The following is a 16,306-nucleotide window of genomic DNA, read 5'->3' on the forward strand; positions in this document are numbered from 1 at the left end:
GTCAGATCCTCTTTTTTTTTTTTTCTCCAATGACTCACAATGTAGTTTCATCCGTCATCAACCCCTCACAAAGTTCTCTCATGATTCTCACACATTATGAGCTGTGGAGACTACATTCAGAGGGCTTCACGACACCAGTGACGGCTCTGGGAGTATGTGGCAAGGACCTTTGTCAGCTCTCCAACTTTGAACTGTTCAAAATTCATGTGTGACGCGTGCAACGCCCTATGACTCACGCAAGCAGATGCCAACACCCAGTGAACAAATCGCAAATTCTCACAAATTCCCTTGCAAATGCCATTTGCAAGCTGTTGCAGCCCAGTGAGACAGTACCTTTACTACTATTTGATCCTGATCTTTCATCTTTGATCAGGTTGCTGACTTTGGTCCTGACTGCTGAACATAGATATCAGTCACTGACCTTTTAGCCTCAAGACTGGTCTTTGATCAAGATTACTGACCTTCGTTCATGATTCCTCTCCTTTAAAGTTTAAACTACACCAAAATGCAATGGTTCTTCTCTGGCCATGCCCCGCTGCTCCGCTGTGTTTGATTCAAATTGGTTTATTAGTTTTTGCATAATCCTGCTGACAGTCAAAGAAACAGGCACAGGTGTAAACATCAGCTGCTGCTTAGTGGAGGTGATGAATATGATCACACAAAAGCCTGAGATGAGATGATGTTGTTGTTTGTTTCCGGCATACACACCAATATTGAATAAGTTTCCTGCAGAGGAGACAAATGAGCTCATACTGGTTCCAGAGTTGTGCTGTCTCTTTTTTGCTCTAATGAATCAAAATGGTTTTTAAGGACTTGATGGATGATGTCACACTGGTGTGTACTTATCCCTCTATACACACACACACACACACACACACACACACACACACACACACACACACACACACACACACACACACACACACACACACACACACACTGTATATACTTAGAATGACTTGAGACAGAACAATAAAGAATAATGTATGATAACATCCATCTTGACCAACAAGATTAATAAAGCTGCAGTTGTTGGGTTTAAGGGGGTGTGAAGGAGGAGCTGACACACTGTGTAAGACGAGGTCAACGCATTCATGCGCCGGGTCCCAAACTGACTTTTCATGTAACTGTTTCATAATTGACGTTAATTACACTAACAAATTTAGGTGAAGTTTTTCATATTTCTTCTGCACAACATATTCCATTCCTGTTTGTGTGCTGGTCGGAGTTTTTTTCCACCATGTTTGTGCTTTCTGCCTCTAGGGGGCAGCAAAGGTATATTGACTTTGTCTCTAGGAGCCACAGTGAGTCTGTGAGTATGCCACAGTATCATTTGGTAATAATATGAATCTGTGACTGCCACAGGTACACACAGGCTGCATGACATGTGCACAGTCGCTTATTCAGATGGAAAGTTAAAATATTTAATTTATAAAACAACATGATATAAATTAAATTAGCCCTGACATACTGGCCCTCTCACATTTATTGGTATCCTTATATGTTTAGGATAGAGTGTAAAAGACATAGTAGCTATAAGCTTCTGTGGCTGTAAGTGGAGAAACTGCAAGTTTTACATGTTGCACCACGTTCCACAGCTTCATGGTGGAGGGTAACAGAGAAGGACATTTGTTAAAAAGAAAACATAAAATTGCTGCTAGTTTTGCAGAAGGTAGGCTTGAACCTGGATTAAATTTCTTCTATGCTCCATTTCACCATGAAGCTGTGATACAACAGGCACAAGTTGTACAGTTTGTTCCGTTGCGTCTACAGCAGCTTCCCTCACTTGTGTTCTTCTTATCCAGTCATTTAGTCTACTCTAGAATGAAGTTGAAAAAATTTCAGTGACTTCTTTGATGAAAACTGGCTGTAAAAAAAAAAATGATGATTTACTCTAAATTCAACAAAAGGTGCCAGTAACATTTTATGTCTGTATTTTTAATTTCATTTAAGAAAGCATTTTATTATTGTTGTATAATATTATGATTATTAAAACTGGTTAGTTTTAATTAGTTTCTGAACTTTTTTTTATTATAGCAGTGCTGAAAAATTCTTTGCATAGCTCCTCACACGCAGCTCTGAATAATTAAGTCAAATCTTTCTTTTGTGTACCCATTATTTTATTTTATGTTAAGCAGAGCCTTTTACCCATAATCCCCTAATCTCAGAGGTCCTTCCAGCAATCTTCCTCTGCGGAGGTACTGTTTTTGCTGCCTAGTCCATCAAATTAGTTCCCCGCAGTGGCAGCTGTGACCTTTAGCCCTGCATGTGTCCAATCCAAATGTCAGTCCGGTGAACCGACAAGCAAACTGCACAAATAGCCCTGGCATTTTCAGACTTGCCTCTCTCGCTCTGCATTTTCTTTCGTGTTTTTGAGTTTTCTCTGAAAGGGCGATGCTCTTACATAGTTGGGTGTAAACGCTGCTGCTGGATGTCAGATGTTACGACCCGCAAGACTGTCTCAACAGTATCACACTGTGAGCGTGAGTCACACGTGTTACTCTGTTTCTGCTGCAGCTGGTGGTTTGGCAGTGAACTCCAGGCTTGGCTGAGTTGGACTCTTCGCACAACCAACACTGGGCAGTGTGCCGGGTGGCCCGAGGAACGCGGAGCAGTGGCCAAAGTTCCGGGTGGACTGCAACAGACAGTAGAGGTGAAGAAGTGTGAGGTGGGAGGAGGAGAATGGAGCTGGAGAGAGATTGATCCATATGCCAGGGTATGAGATGTCTCCAAGGCAACAGAAGTTGCGTGGATGGTGAGTGCAGGCTGAAGGAATGGTAATGGCAACAATAAACAGAACAGAGGGAATAATGGACTTTTTTTCTTGTTTAGCATGAGGACTGAGTGTGTTTAATGCAACAAAAAGAAGAGATGTCCAACCTGACAGCCTCCTGCAGAGCTCTTTCCTGCTGCTGTTCTGATCACCTCCAATCAAGTCCTTCCAAGAAGCTAGCCGGATGTCACCAGGGAAGCTGCTATGGAAGTGAAGCCGACTGAACGGATCCACTCGTCACACTGACTTTTACCCCCTGCAGTTGTTTGTTACTCTAATTGACTGAACTTAATGAAACATGTGGCCCGAGTTTGAATAGATTTTATGTCTGATATTAATCTTGTGGTGGCATTGTGGCGTAGTGGTTAGCACTGTGTTGCCTCACAGTGAGAAAGTCCGAGGTTTGAATCAGAATGGATCCTTTTTCGTGTGAAGTTGGCAGTTTCTCCCCATGTTTGCGTGGGTTCCCTCCGAGTGCTCCGTCTTCCAAAGACATGCGGGTTATGTGAATTGGTGACTAAATAGACCATAAATGAGACTGAGAGTGTGAATCTGATTTTCTGTCTGTGTGTGTCAGCCCTGAGATATATTGGCAGTCTGTCTTTACACTTTAACATTGCAAATAGCTCAGGTAGCTCAGTAGGATAAGGAGTTGGGCAACAGATTTGTAGACCCGGTTTTATGGGAGACAGACTGAGACTAAGGATTAGTACTCAAAGACTCAAAATAGCAGCACACTATGGGGACAGACTAGATCAGTGTAAAGTCAGTCAATCAACAATTACCATTTATTTATAGAGCGCTTTACAGCACTGCCTGGTGTCCAAAGCGCTTAACATTAAAAACACAAATTCACAAAAATAAAACACATATACAATAAAATTTTAAAACAGCATGTAAAAACAGAACATGAGACCTCCCCAATAGGTGTTAAAAGCCAGTTTAAATAAAAAAAAGTCTTTAACTTAGATTTAAAAAGTGCTAGGTCGGGAATAGTACGTAATTCAAGAGGTAGCTTGTTCCACCGTCTGGGGCCGGCTACTGCAGAAGCACGATCACCCCAACGTTTATATCTTGACCTCGGAACATCTAAGTAAAGCTGGCCAGATGCCTGTAATGTCCTACTGTAAGTGCACAAAGTTAAAATTTCAGACAACTAGGGAGGTGCAAGGTCATAAATAGCTTTAACAACAAACATTAAAATCAATTCTAAAACAAACTTTAAGCCAGTGGAGTGAGTACAGGACGGGAGTAATATGGTCAGAATGAGAAAAGACCTGTGCGTCTGTATGGGCACAAGTAGGTTTGCAGAGGGGTGGAAAATTTCCATGGGAAATTGAGCTCAGGGTGTTTGGAAATTTAGCCAATTTTTAGAGCAAACATTGAAACATAAACATTTTTGTTTTGTCATAAGGAAACAACATTTTTAATAAAACTTCTTTAAAAAATGACACTTTTTACTTTGATTTATTTGTGAGCAGAACTTCAGAAAAATGTGAATATTGAATAAAATAAGCATGTTTCTTGTGAAATGTATAGTGCATGCAGGGGGTGTGGCCTCAATAGCCCTGAAGAAAGGAGGTGGATGTGTGCATGTGACAGGAATGCACAGTGCAGGTTTGACCTGAATTTGCATTACATCTGATTGTTTTAACCAAATTGCTTTTTAACATTTGAGAATTAAAATTCATTCCCCCCCTCAACTACATTGACGTTCCCTCTTAAAGGCCAAGTTGCTTTTCCCTCCTGAAGTTTCCAATTAATTCCATTAACTTCAATGAAATGCCTCCAACTTTGAAAACTCTTGGGTTGTGCAACCGTAGTCACAAGGTTCTACTTTTGAATAGTAGATGGTATAATTGCTTGTGGTATCACGACTTAGATGGCTGGTAAGGAGGAACCTGACTCTGGGATTCCAAAATTGTGCTCCAGAAGTCTTGGTTGAATTTTTTTAGATTATTTTTTCTGCTTGTGAATGCAAGAAAGTAATCGTTCTTCATGTAGGGCCTACATGAAGAACGAAAGAAAGTAGTCCAGTTAGGGCAGCTAGTCATTCAGAATCTTTTACAAGTAATACCATCCGTTTCTGGAATCTTTCATGCCGTTTACAAAAAGCATTGAATTTGGTCTGTGTAAACATGTTAATTGCTAAATGTTCAATATTTAGCAGTGTCTATTTTAAAAAGTTTGAGGGACATTATGTGATGTCATCTCGAGCAAGGAGGAAAGCTTCACACTTTGAGATCTGTTTTGTTCTGGTCAGTGACAAATGCTACTCTTGAAGCTTATAGACACTTTGAACACTCGTTGTTCACAGCTTGCTTGGGCGGACAGAGAGGTAGTGCCATGCCTTTAATGAGAGAACAGACACATTAACCTTTTCTCAGGCTGTAGCTCGTCTTTGTCTCACACTGAAGAATTTCAGTGTTAAGCTTATTATTCCTTAAAAGAAGCTGTTAACACTGGGAGCCTGGATGTGCACGTGTCACAAATCTTCTTCCACAAACCACAGTTTGCATTTTTGTTTAAGGTTCTTTTGTAATTTTTGCTGCATTTTAGCAGTCTTAAAGCTTTGTGTTTGTATGAAGCACGTGTTGTGCGTCATGGGTGCCGAGTGATCACTGACTGCCTGACATGTGATGTGTCTGTGACAAACAGAAGTTTGTGTGTGTGTGTTCAGAAGTCTTGTCTCAGTGATAATTGGCTTTTTCCCCCACGTTTACTGGATCAGTTGATGACCACTGAAGACTAGACGGATCCATAAAAGCACCTTGACACTTGCACTAACATGATCCCAGCACTGGCACACAATCTTGTATGCCAATGAGTAAATGCATCGTAAACTGTTGTAAACTGTGTGTGAACTGTGCGCAGGTGCGTGCCAGTGTGCAAAGAAAATTTCTAGCAGACATTAATTTCCTGCCACTTGAGTGAACTTATGAACATTGTGCAACCTATGTATTTGAAAAAAATTTTGTGTCAATGCACGCAGGGCATTGGAGATGTTACATGTACAGTGAGGAAAATAAGTATTTGAACACCCTACGATTTTGCAAGTCATCCCACTTAGAAATCATGGAGGGGTCTGAAATTTTCATCTTAGGTGCATGTCCACTGTGAGAGACATAATCTAAAAAAAAAAATCTGGAAATCACAATGTATGATTTTTTTTAAATAATTTATTTGTATGTTACTGCTGCAAATAAGTATTTGAACAGCTGTGAAAATCGATGTTAATATTTGGTACAGTAGCCTTTGTTTGCAATTACAGAGGTCAAAGATTTCCTGTAGTTTCTCACCAGGTTTGCACACTCTGCAGCAGGGATTTTGGTCCACTCCTTCATAGAGATCTTCTTTAGATCTTTCAGGTTTGGAGTTTCAGCTCCCTCCAAAGATTTTCTGTTGAGTTCAGGTTTGGAGACTGGCCAGGCCACTCCAGGACCTTGAAATGCTTCTTATGGAGCCCCTCCTTAGTTGCTCTGGCTGTGTGTTTGGGGTCATTGTCATGCTGGAAGACCCAGCCATGACCCATCTTCAATGCTCTTACTGAGGGAAGGAGGTTGTTTGCCGAAATCTCGCAATACATGACCCCATCCATCCTCCCTTCAATACGGTGCAGTCGTTCTGTCCCCTTTGCAGAAGAGCACCCCCAGAGTATGATGTTTCCACCCCCATGCTTCACAGTTGGGATGGTTTTCTTGGGGTTGTTCTCATCCTCTAAACATGGTAAGTGGAGATGATTCCAAAAAGCTCTATTCTGGTCTTATCTGATCAAATTACCTTCTCCCAGCCTCCTCTGGATCATCCAGATGGTCACTGGTGAACTTCAAACAGGCCTGGACATGTGCTGGCTTGAGCAGGGGGACCTTGCTGCCCTGCAGGATTGTAAACCATGACAGCATCATGTGTTACTAATGTGATCTTTGTGACTGTGGTCCCAGCTCTCTTCAGGTCACTGACCAGGTCCTCCTGTGTAGTTCTGAGCTTTCTCAGAATCATCCTTACCCAACAAAGTGAGATCTTGCATGGAATCCCAGACCGAGGGAGATTGACAGTCATCTTGTGTTTCTTCCACTTTCTAATAAATAATCATAACAGTTGTTGTCTTCTACCAAGCTGCTTGCCTGTTGTCCTGTAGTCCATCCCAGCCTTGTGCAGGTCTGCAGTTTTGTCCCTGGTGTCCTTAGACAGCTCTTTAGTCTTGGCTATGGTGGACAGGTTGGAGTGTGATTGATTGAGTGTGTGAACAGGTGTCTTTTATACAGGTAACAAGTTCAAACAGGTGCAATTAATACAGGTAAAGAGTGCAGAATAAGAGGGCTTCTTAAAAAAAAATGAACAGGTCTGTGAGAACCAGAATTCGTGCTGGTTGGTAGGTCTTCAAATACTTATTTGCAGCAGTAACATACAAATAAATTATTAAAAAATCATAAATTGTGATTTCCGGATTTTTTTTTTTTTTTTTTTTTTGATTATGTCTCTCACAGTGGACATGCACCTAAGATGAAAATTTCAGACCCCTCCATGATTTCTAAGTGGGAGAACTTGCAAAACCGCAGGGTGTTCAAATACTTATTTTCCTCACTGTATAATAAACATAACTTTACAGATACATTATCTAACTCATAAGAAGGAATGACAATGCAATTGTTTTACCAATCCATTACAATCTAAATATTATAAATAATTACCTTTGAGACAAAATTTCAAATGCATTCTACACAATGCACATGAGACAACCTGCAGCTGTAGATAATTTCTCTGTGATTCTGGGAGTGATGAGAGAATGGTTTCATCAGCCAAGCTCTGAGAGCAAAGGCGTCATCGACTATGAAATTATTATACAGCGTGATGTCAAGCGGGACAAAGCCATCACTGCTGTCCTACAATCCTCTGATTGTACTTGCTAACATGAGAGATTCATGACAGAACTGTGTGTGTGTGTTGGGTGGGGGGTGGGGGGAGCTGCTGGGCCACATGCACGAGGTGCAGTGGAGCACGCCACAATAGGGCAGTGTGGTCTCATTTGAACCCCTGTGTGATATTGAAGGATTTGACCACATCCGGGGACAGCCAGCATGAATACGGCAGAGACTAATACCCGGGTAGAGTGTAGGAGTTTCAGCACAAACCATTCGGCTCAGCTCAGTAAACTGAAAAGCATACTTGCCATCACCTAGTGGACGTGCTGTATTAAAATGGCTTCCAATGAAACCCCCATTCTCTGAATGGTTTGTTCAGACACTCCGTCACTCCTCCCGGGTATTAGTCTCTTCCCACAAACAGCGTCACTTCTAACTGAAAAATGGTGTACTATTTTGTTTTTGGTTGCAATCACTGAAGCAGTCACGAAAAGTGCATTTTTGTTGGTTCCCAGTGGAGAAGGGAAGACAAGGCAAATGGGAGAGGTCATGTCGGTAAGTACCTAGCCAGAGTAGCTGGGTTCTCGCACCTGCACAACTGCCTCGACATGGTTGAGCTCCAAGTCATAAACAAACGGCAACGCATGTCCACCTTCCATAGCATTGTCACTTTTTCTTTGTATTTCACTTTGTTTGCATGTAATTTGGCCAAAAACTCAGTGAAAGTGCCATGTTTCTGCTGGGGACAGACAAGGGCTGTCTCCGGAAGTAGAAAAATTACATTATATTTGTCATATGTTACCCCTTTAGTGCCCACCCTCAAACAAGACTGCAGTGTCCAATAGCAGAGATGATTGGAGAGGAATAGCCATTGCTGTCAGCCTGGCCGCAGTTGCAGGACATCAGTAGCCTCATGTACAAAGTCTTGAGAAAACATAGCCTACGCTAAAACCCAGAAACTGGCTTACACACAAAAATATCCAAATGTGTCAAGGTGTGCACATGCATGGATCCAAGCACCTTCCATTTGTTCATCCCACTGAACATAGAATTGAGCACACATGTAGATGTACCAAACTCGTCCCCTTCCATGCCCTTATTTAAATATACAAATTCATGTAAATAAGCCCTGGGATGTGGGGTTTCCCTCTGTCCGATCATTCCACATGAACGCAGAAAAGAAATTATGCTGAGTGTAAGCTCAGATGACTAGAAACGGTGTGGAGACATGCAGGGATTTTTTATTTGGTACCCTGTTAAAATTGAATAAACATGAAACTGAAATAAAGTTAGTGGGAGCATGGATGTGGGCTCAGAGCAGCGCACACACACACACTGAAGTTAAAAATGAGGTGCGTCATGGCTGACAGCGTGTGTGACATTCACAACTTTACACAAATGCTGAACACAGAGACAATCAGGGACCTGATAAGAAGTTCTGCAGTGCTAGTTTCGTCAAGAAAAAAGACAATAATAACAAAAAACATTTTATAGTGTGGATTATATACTGGACATGGAAGATAGGACAGTAGATCCAGCAAGGACATCATTGTGCTAAGCGATGAGTGCTCTCTAAGCTTTATTATTGTTATTGTTATTATTATTATTATTATTATTATTATTTGTATTAATTATTATTTATTTTTTTTATTTTATTTTGCCATTATTGGGAAGAAGTGGGGGAATGGATAATAGCAGCATAATAAGAGCTGAACACTTTGTGTGCAACGTATCATTAGTCTTCAGCTGCGAGTGGCCACTTCATTAAGATACCAACTGCACACTGTCACTTGTTCTGTGTTTGGTCACTAAGTCATGCCTCCAACTGCTTTTCAACAGTCGTGCCCAGTGAGATAGGACCCGTAAGACCATATCAGTCTGATATTTGACCCCAACAACCTCCAGTTTCATGTACATGATGCATCTGTGACTTTCTAGGGCATTTTTGGATTCGAACACTTGGTCTAAACTATGTTGAAAATCAAATTCCTTGATCTTGTCCAAAATTTTTTGAGGGTATTTTTGAGGTGAATCTTCACTGACATACCAAGTTTTAAAGAAATCAGAAAAAGGACCTGGAGGGAAATAGACAGTTAAACATTTCCCAAATTATATGACCAGTATGATGACATCATATTCTTAAAAAATAGAAAGAAACTATGCTTCTTTTCATATTAATTGAAGTTTTTATAGTTGTGCTGTTCAAGCTCAGTGGATATGAGGCCTGTGTGTAATCGTCTGTGGTCATGTGACTTAACTAACCAATACATGATAGTTTTACTGCGTTAAAAGGGCTTGGTTGTTTCTAGCTTCCTCTTCAGAATGAAAAAGATGAGAGAAATGTTGGAGAACATCAGGAAGGCTTTTATTTAAACAGCTAACAAACAAAAAAACCCCAATCTAAAGGTTACAAAGCAATTGAAAGATCTTGAAATCCCTTTTTCAGCAGGTCATCAGGGAGTTTCACATTCATAAATGGGTGATTCTTTAACTACGGGCACTATTGGCCTTGTAAATGTAATTTCCACCACACCATTGCCTTACAATATAAAGCGCCTTGGGGCAACTGTTTGTTGTGATTTGGTGCTATATACATGTGCTCTGATGTCACTGTTTATCTCCATAGAAACTACCCAAACAATCTTTCATACAAACTGTTTAGGGACATTACAGTGTTGTGGTGGAAATTACGGCAATAGTGTGGTACAACTACATTTTGTTTAAAAAAAATCACAACAGTTGTATGACATTGAATACCCCAATTATGTTTTGATTATTTTACTGATATTTTATTCAGAGATATTTTAAAACATTAGAAAAAATGTTTCTTTACCATTCATTTTTATCATTGAAGATCAAAAGTCTGGGTGTGAGACAAGCACAAAACGCCAATATTTGTATATAATGATGCTGAAAAAAGGTGAAAAAGTCATCATAGACTACTAGAACAAATTTCTGGATGGATCTGGTGGTTTCAGCCTGTACCGTGCGTCAAATATTCAACCAATTAGGGCTCCATGTGTGAGGCCAAGACTTATCCGTTTGTGCTTGTGCTTGCGTGTTTGTTCACGTTTTTTTCTCAAATAATCTTCTACAGACAGGTGACTGCAGAAAATGTTGACTGGCCGTCATTGTTGCTAAACGTTCTGCAAGAAAATATTAATGAAGACTGACAATAGTCTGGTCCAGGGTATATTTTGTGGTGTTTATATTGTTTCAGTTTTATATGTTTTTGGTCATTAATCTGACATTCTGTTAAGTGTTCTGACAATAAAAAATTAGTTTTGCTTGTGTTTCTTAAGATATTAGATAGATAGATAGATATAGATAGATAGATATATACTTTTAATGTCCCCATGGGGAATTTTGTCTTGGACTTCTCAAAAATCATGACCCATACAAAGATACAGAACAGGACATAAACAGTTCATAACAATAAATAAATAAATACATAAATAAAGAATAAAAATAAATAAAAAAACATACAAGTACTAAAACCTCCTAATGTGCCTAATTGTTAGCGGTGTTTATTATGATATTTGTTAAGGGCTATGATTGATATAGGAACAAAAGAGTTCCTATATCTATTCAGTCTGCAATGTGCTTTAAGGCCAAAATGGGCTTCCTCAGGAGGGTGGCTGGTGTCTCCCTTAGAGATAGGGTGAGAAGTTTGGTCATCCGTGGGGAGCTCGGAGTAGAGTCGCTGCTCCTTCGCGTTGAAAGGAGCCCGCTGAGGTGGTTCGGGCATCTGGTAAGGATGCCTCCTGGGTGCCTCCCTAGGGAGGTGTTCCAGGCACGTCCATCTGGAAGGAGACCCCGGGGAAGACCCAGGACTAGGTGGAGAGATTATATCACACTGGCCTGGGAACACCTCGGGATCCCCAGTCAGAGGTGGTCAAAGTGGCACAGGAAAGGGAAGAATGGGGTCCCCTGCTGGAGCGCTTGCCCCCGCGACCTGAACCTGGAAAAGCGTTTGAAGATGAATTATGAGTGTTGTGGCTGTTGATTGTTCATTTACATAGACCTGTCAGTGGGTTTGACTCGGCGTTTAGAAAAACTTGAGTGTTTGGGCAGAGCAGGTCAAAATGTGTCAAAGCAGCGCGTTGAGTAAATCAGAAACAATTACAGAAACAATTGTAAGCAATATAGGCTGTGAACTTGCATGTCCATCTTCTACCTTCTCTTCCACTTTCTCTCATTCTCTCTTTTTTGTTGTTGGGGGGGTTCTTTAAAACCCCACCAAGTATGTTGGTTTCCACTAACTTAAGTCCCCCTCCACTCACAACCTCATGGGAATTGAAGACTTCGGCATCATGAGGATAAGAGAGTTTGGCCCCACTGTGTGGAGTTTGCATGTTCTCCCCATGTCTGCATGAGTTCGCTCTGGGTGCTCCGGCTTCCTCCCACATCCAAAGACATGCAGATACAGGTTAGGTGTAATGCTAACTTTACCTTGACCGTATTTGTACCCCCCTCACGCCCCATGACTGCTGGGATAGGGTCCAGCCCCCCTGTGACCCTTAACTGAAATAAGCAGGTATAGAAAGTGGTTTTCCACCTTCCCACAAACGTAACAAATGGCTGCAAATGTAATAACCGCTACATTTGCAGGAAATAATTACATATTGCCATTGTAGTCACCAACTGCTATTGCGTTTGTGGGTAATTTGTTATATTTGGCGGATTATTACATGAAAAGCTGCAGATTTGTATTGTGTTTGTGGTTTTTTACGTTGGTGGGTGTTGCAACCCATCCAAGAGGTTTGAATGACAACTGATGAACACTCCAGTCGTGTTTATCTGCATGAGATGACCACATGCAGCTGACACGCCGTTAGGCTCTGCTGGTGGTGTGTGGCATCATTGCTCAACTATTAACTGTTATTACAAAGTTAAGAAAGTGACATAAGAGGCCGAATCTTTGATTGTTTTTAAAATTTGTAACAGTGCACATACATTTCCATGTGTGCAGTTAAACAGATCTGTGATGATGTTTGTCATCTGTCAACAGCACACTTTTCTATTTGATTGTAGTGTGTAATACTCAATACTATATGTTACTATGAGAACATACAGTGAGGCCCATAAGCATTTGGACAGTGACACAATTTTTGTGTTTTCCACCACAGTGGAGTTAAAATGAAACAACTGAGATGTGCTCGTAGTGTAGACTTTTATCTTTAGTTCAGCATTCAGGAATTAAAGCCATTTTTACACAGTCTGTCCATTTTCAGAAGCTATAAATGATTAGTCCAAAAACAGAAGATTATTATCTTCACTTATACAGTCAGTTTTCTTCAGACAAATCAGAGGATGGATATGTCAACATTTTCAAGTCACAGAATGTTTCTTTAACTTCATTTACATCATTTATTTTCTATACCCATTTATTCCAATTGAGGAACCATGAGCAAGCTGGAGCCTATCCCAGCAGGCATTTGGAGAGAGGCGGGGCACACCCTGGACAGGATGGCAGTCTATTGCAGGGTGACCTATAGACAGACAAACTCATCCACACTCATACCCATGGTCAATTTCGAGTCACCAATCCACCTAACCTACATGTTTTTGGAAGAGGGAGGAAGCCAGAGCACCCAGAGGAATCCACACAAACGCGAGGAGAACATGCAAACTCACCACAGAAAAGAAGTGAGTTGTCAGGTGATGGTAAGTGCCAGTCTGCACCTCATGTTCACATATGACTGTGATTGGGCCATGTTTGATTAAGATATAATGTAAAATATATATTAAATGGGGTTTTCAGTGTTAAATGGACACAAAATCTGAAATCTTGATCAGATCTGGATCAAACTCGATCAATCGACAAAGGATACCATCCTACATAACACTTTCAAATATGAAAGAAATTTGATCTTTTTTGACAGAGTTATGAATTTTTGAAAATTCATTCAATGTTAAAGATAGGGATTTTTCAAATTTCCAAGATTTTTCCTGATTTTGACCTATGAAATTTAATCAGTTCTTGCCTATCAGGTTATGAATGTTGAGTAAAAGCTTCATTATGATATATGAAAAACTGGGCTCCAGGCTGTTCACAATCAAACAGACAAACAAACAAGAGCAATAACATTACGTCCTCCAAGTTCGTTGGTGGAGGTAATTAATATGAGCGAAGTGACATGCAAGCAGCATGAGCTCGCTCATGGTACAGGGAGTCCCAAACAGGAAGTGCCAAATTTTGAGTCCACAGTGAAACAGGAAATGTCAAATGTTGAACACTTCCTGGATTGACAATAGTGGAGATCTCGTCAGAATTTAGTGGTAGTGATGTGTGGATTGATACTGAAATATACCACAGATACCAGATCTTTATGCTCTAAAATTGATTTTAAAATCAAAATATCAATCCTTTTGATACTTCAGTCATTTGAGGTAATGTATATCATTAATAGGAACACAGTGGAAAGTAACTAAACTTTTGAGGTTTTGTCTACATGACGTGTGTTTGGTGTCAATTATTGTGGCATTTATTTATTTAATTAAATATTTTACTGGCAATTTCAATTTAAGTCACCCAGTATTATAAAACAGCAAGTGTTTGTATCCCCTTATTGTAGGCTATTTAGAGAGATTACATACATAGTTGAATTTAAATAAGATTGAACACGTTTATTGATTGTGCTATTTCAATTCAATTTCAATTTATTTTCATTTTTTATAGCACCAAATCACAACAGAGTTGCCTCAAGGCGCTTCACACGAGTAAGGTCTAACCTTACCAACCCCCAGAGCAACAGTGGTAAGGAAAAACTCCCTCTGAGGAAGAAACCTCAAGCAGACCAGACTCAAAGGGGTGACCCTCTGCTTGGGCCATGCTACAAACATAATTCACAGAACAATTCACGGACGAATATGCAAGAATTGCTGTTGGTGCACAGGACAGGAGGATCGCCAACACAAACACAACTCCCATCTCTGGATGGAGCTGCACCTTAAACAGAGAAAAAAACAGAATCAGGCATCAGAAAGACAAAAATACTGTATAATTTGCCAGCATTAAACGACAAGAAAAACAGAGAAATACTAAGGTGATCGCCGGCTGCTAGCCCTAAGCTTCACTAAAAGACCCAGAATTTAGGTGAAGTTGAGGCCGCGGCCCACTTCAATTACTAATAACATGAATTAAAAGAGTAAAAAGCGTAAAACTAAACTGTACCAGTATGCTAGCCATATGAAAGGGAAAATAAGTGCGTCTTAAGTCTGGACTTGAAAGTCTCCACAGAATCTGATTGTTTTATTGACGCAGGGAGATCATTCCACAGAACAGGGGCATGATAAGAGAAAGCTCTGTGACCCACAGACTTCTTATTCACCCTAGGGACACAAAGTAGTCCTGCACGCTGAGAACGTAAAGCCCGGGCTGGTACGTAAGGTTTAATTAGGTCAGCTAGGTAGGGAGGTGCCAGTCCATGAATAATTTTATAGGTTAGTAGCAGAACCTTAAAATCTGATCTCACTGGGACAGGAAGCCAGTGAAGAGATGCCAAAATGGGTGTAATGTGGTCAAACTTTCTGCTTCGTGTCAAAAGTCTGGCTGCAGAATTCTGAACCAATTGGAGACCCCTAAAGCTAGACTGCGGTAAACCAGAAAATAGAACATTGCAGTAGTCCAATCTAGAAGAGATGAATGCATGGATCAGGGTCTCAGCATCAGCCATAGACAGGATGGGACGAATCTTCGCTATGTTTCACAGGTGGAAGAAAGCAGTCCTAGTAATATTTCCCTTGGAGACATGATTGCAAAGAATCTCCAGCCTCTGTCTGTAATAGAAGACTAAAGTTTCCAAGGATTTGTGAGAACTCTTGAACCAAAATATAAACTCCCAGGAAGAAAAATCCTGACAGAAACTCATTTTGTAAAGATGTTTGATGAAGGCTAAGACAAAGTAATTCTTTATGAAGCTATGATTTGAAACACACTACTTTTTTTAGATTTACCATACACATTAGGTGTATTTGCACAAAGTATCAGTATCGGTTCGGTATCGCCGATAACAGCCTGACTTTTACTCAGTATCGGATCAGAAAGGAAATCAGTGGTATTGAACATCACTATTCAGTGACAAGTTGACACTGCAACAGGAAGTGCCCAATTTTGAGCCCACAGTGAAACAGGAAATGTCAAATTTTGAACACTTCCTGGAGCGACACTTCCTGGATCGACAATAGTGAAGACCTCATGAAAATTCAGTGGGAAGTTGACACTGAAACAGGACATGGCAAATCTTGAGTCCACAGTGAAACAGGAAATGTCAAATGTTGAACACTTTCGGGAACGCTAAACTGAGAGGCGGGTGTGCACCTTGACAGGTCTTGAGGTAAGTCAGTGACTATTTAGCATGTAAATTACATGTAAAAATATGTTTGATCTTTGAAAATAAGTAAGCTAAAAGGTTTTAGCCATGCTAATGCTAAAACCATTTACTAAAAAGTCTGAAGGATGTAACCATTTACTAAAAAGTCTGAAGGATGTAAATGATATAATGAGATGATGAGGAACTTCCAGGCATGTGAAAGTCAAATAAAAGAAAAATGTGTAAAATGGTAGGGTGTCAATAGGGCCATAGCTGGAGGGTCTGGGGTGGGGGGCGCAATTCCCCTGAAGCTGAAGGGTTTTAGCCATGCTAATGCTCCCCAGAAGCATTTACTG

The 16,306-nt window shown here is 40.5% G+C and overlaps 1 long non-coding RNA gene across 1 annotated transcript; it reads left to right on the forward strand.

Moving 5' to 3' along the window:
* Nucleotides 1-13,828: 13,828 nt before the first annotated feature.
* On the forward strand, nucleotides 13,829-16,009 carry LOC117519508. Its single transcript, XR_004563313.1, has 2 exons — nucleotides 13,829-13,859; nucleotides 15,947-16,009. It is a non-coding gene; the product is annotated as an uncharacterized LOC117519508 (long non-coding RNA).
* Nucleotides 16,010-16,306: the final 297 nt, after the last annotated feature.

The sequence above is a fragment of the Thalassophryne amazonica genome, chromosome 10 (genome assembly GCF_902500255.1).
Source record: "Thalassophryne amazonica chromosome 10, fThaAma1.1, whole genome shotgun sequence".
In the NCBI taxonomy this organism is placed as follows: domain Eukaryota; kingdom Metazoa; phylum Chordata; class Actinopteri; order Batrachoidiformes; family Batrachoididae; genus Thalassophryne; species Thalassophryne amazonica.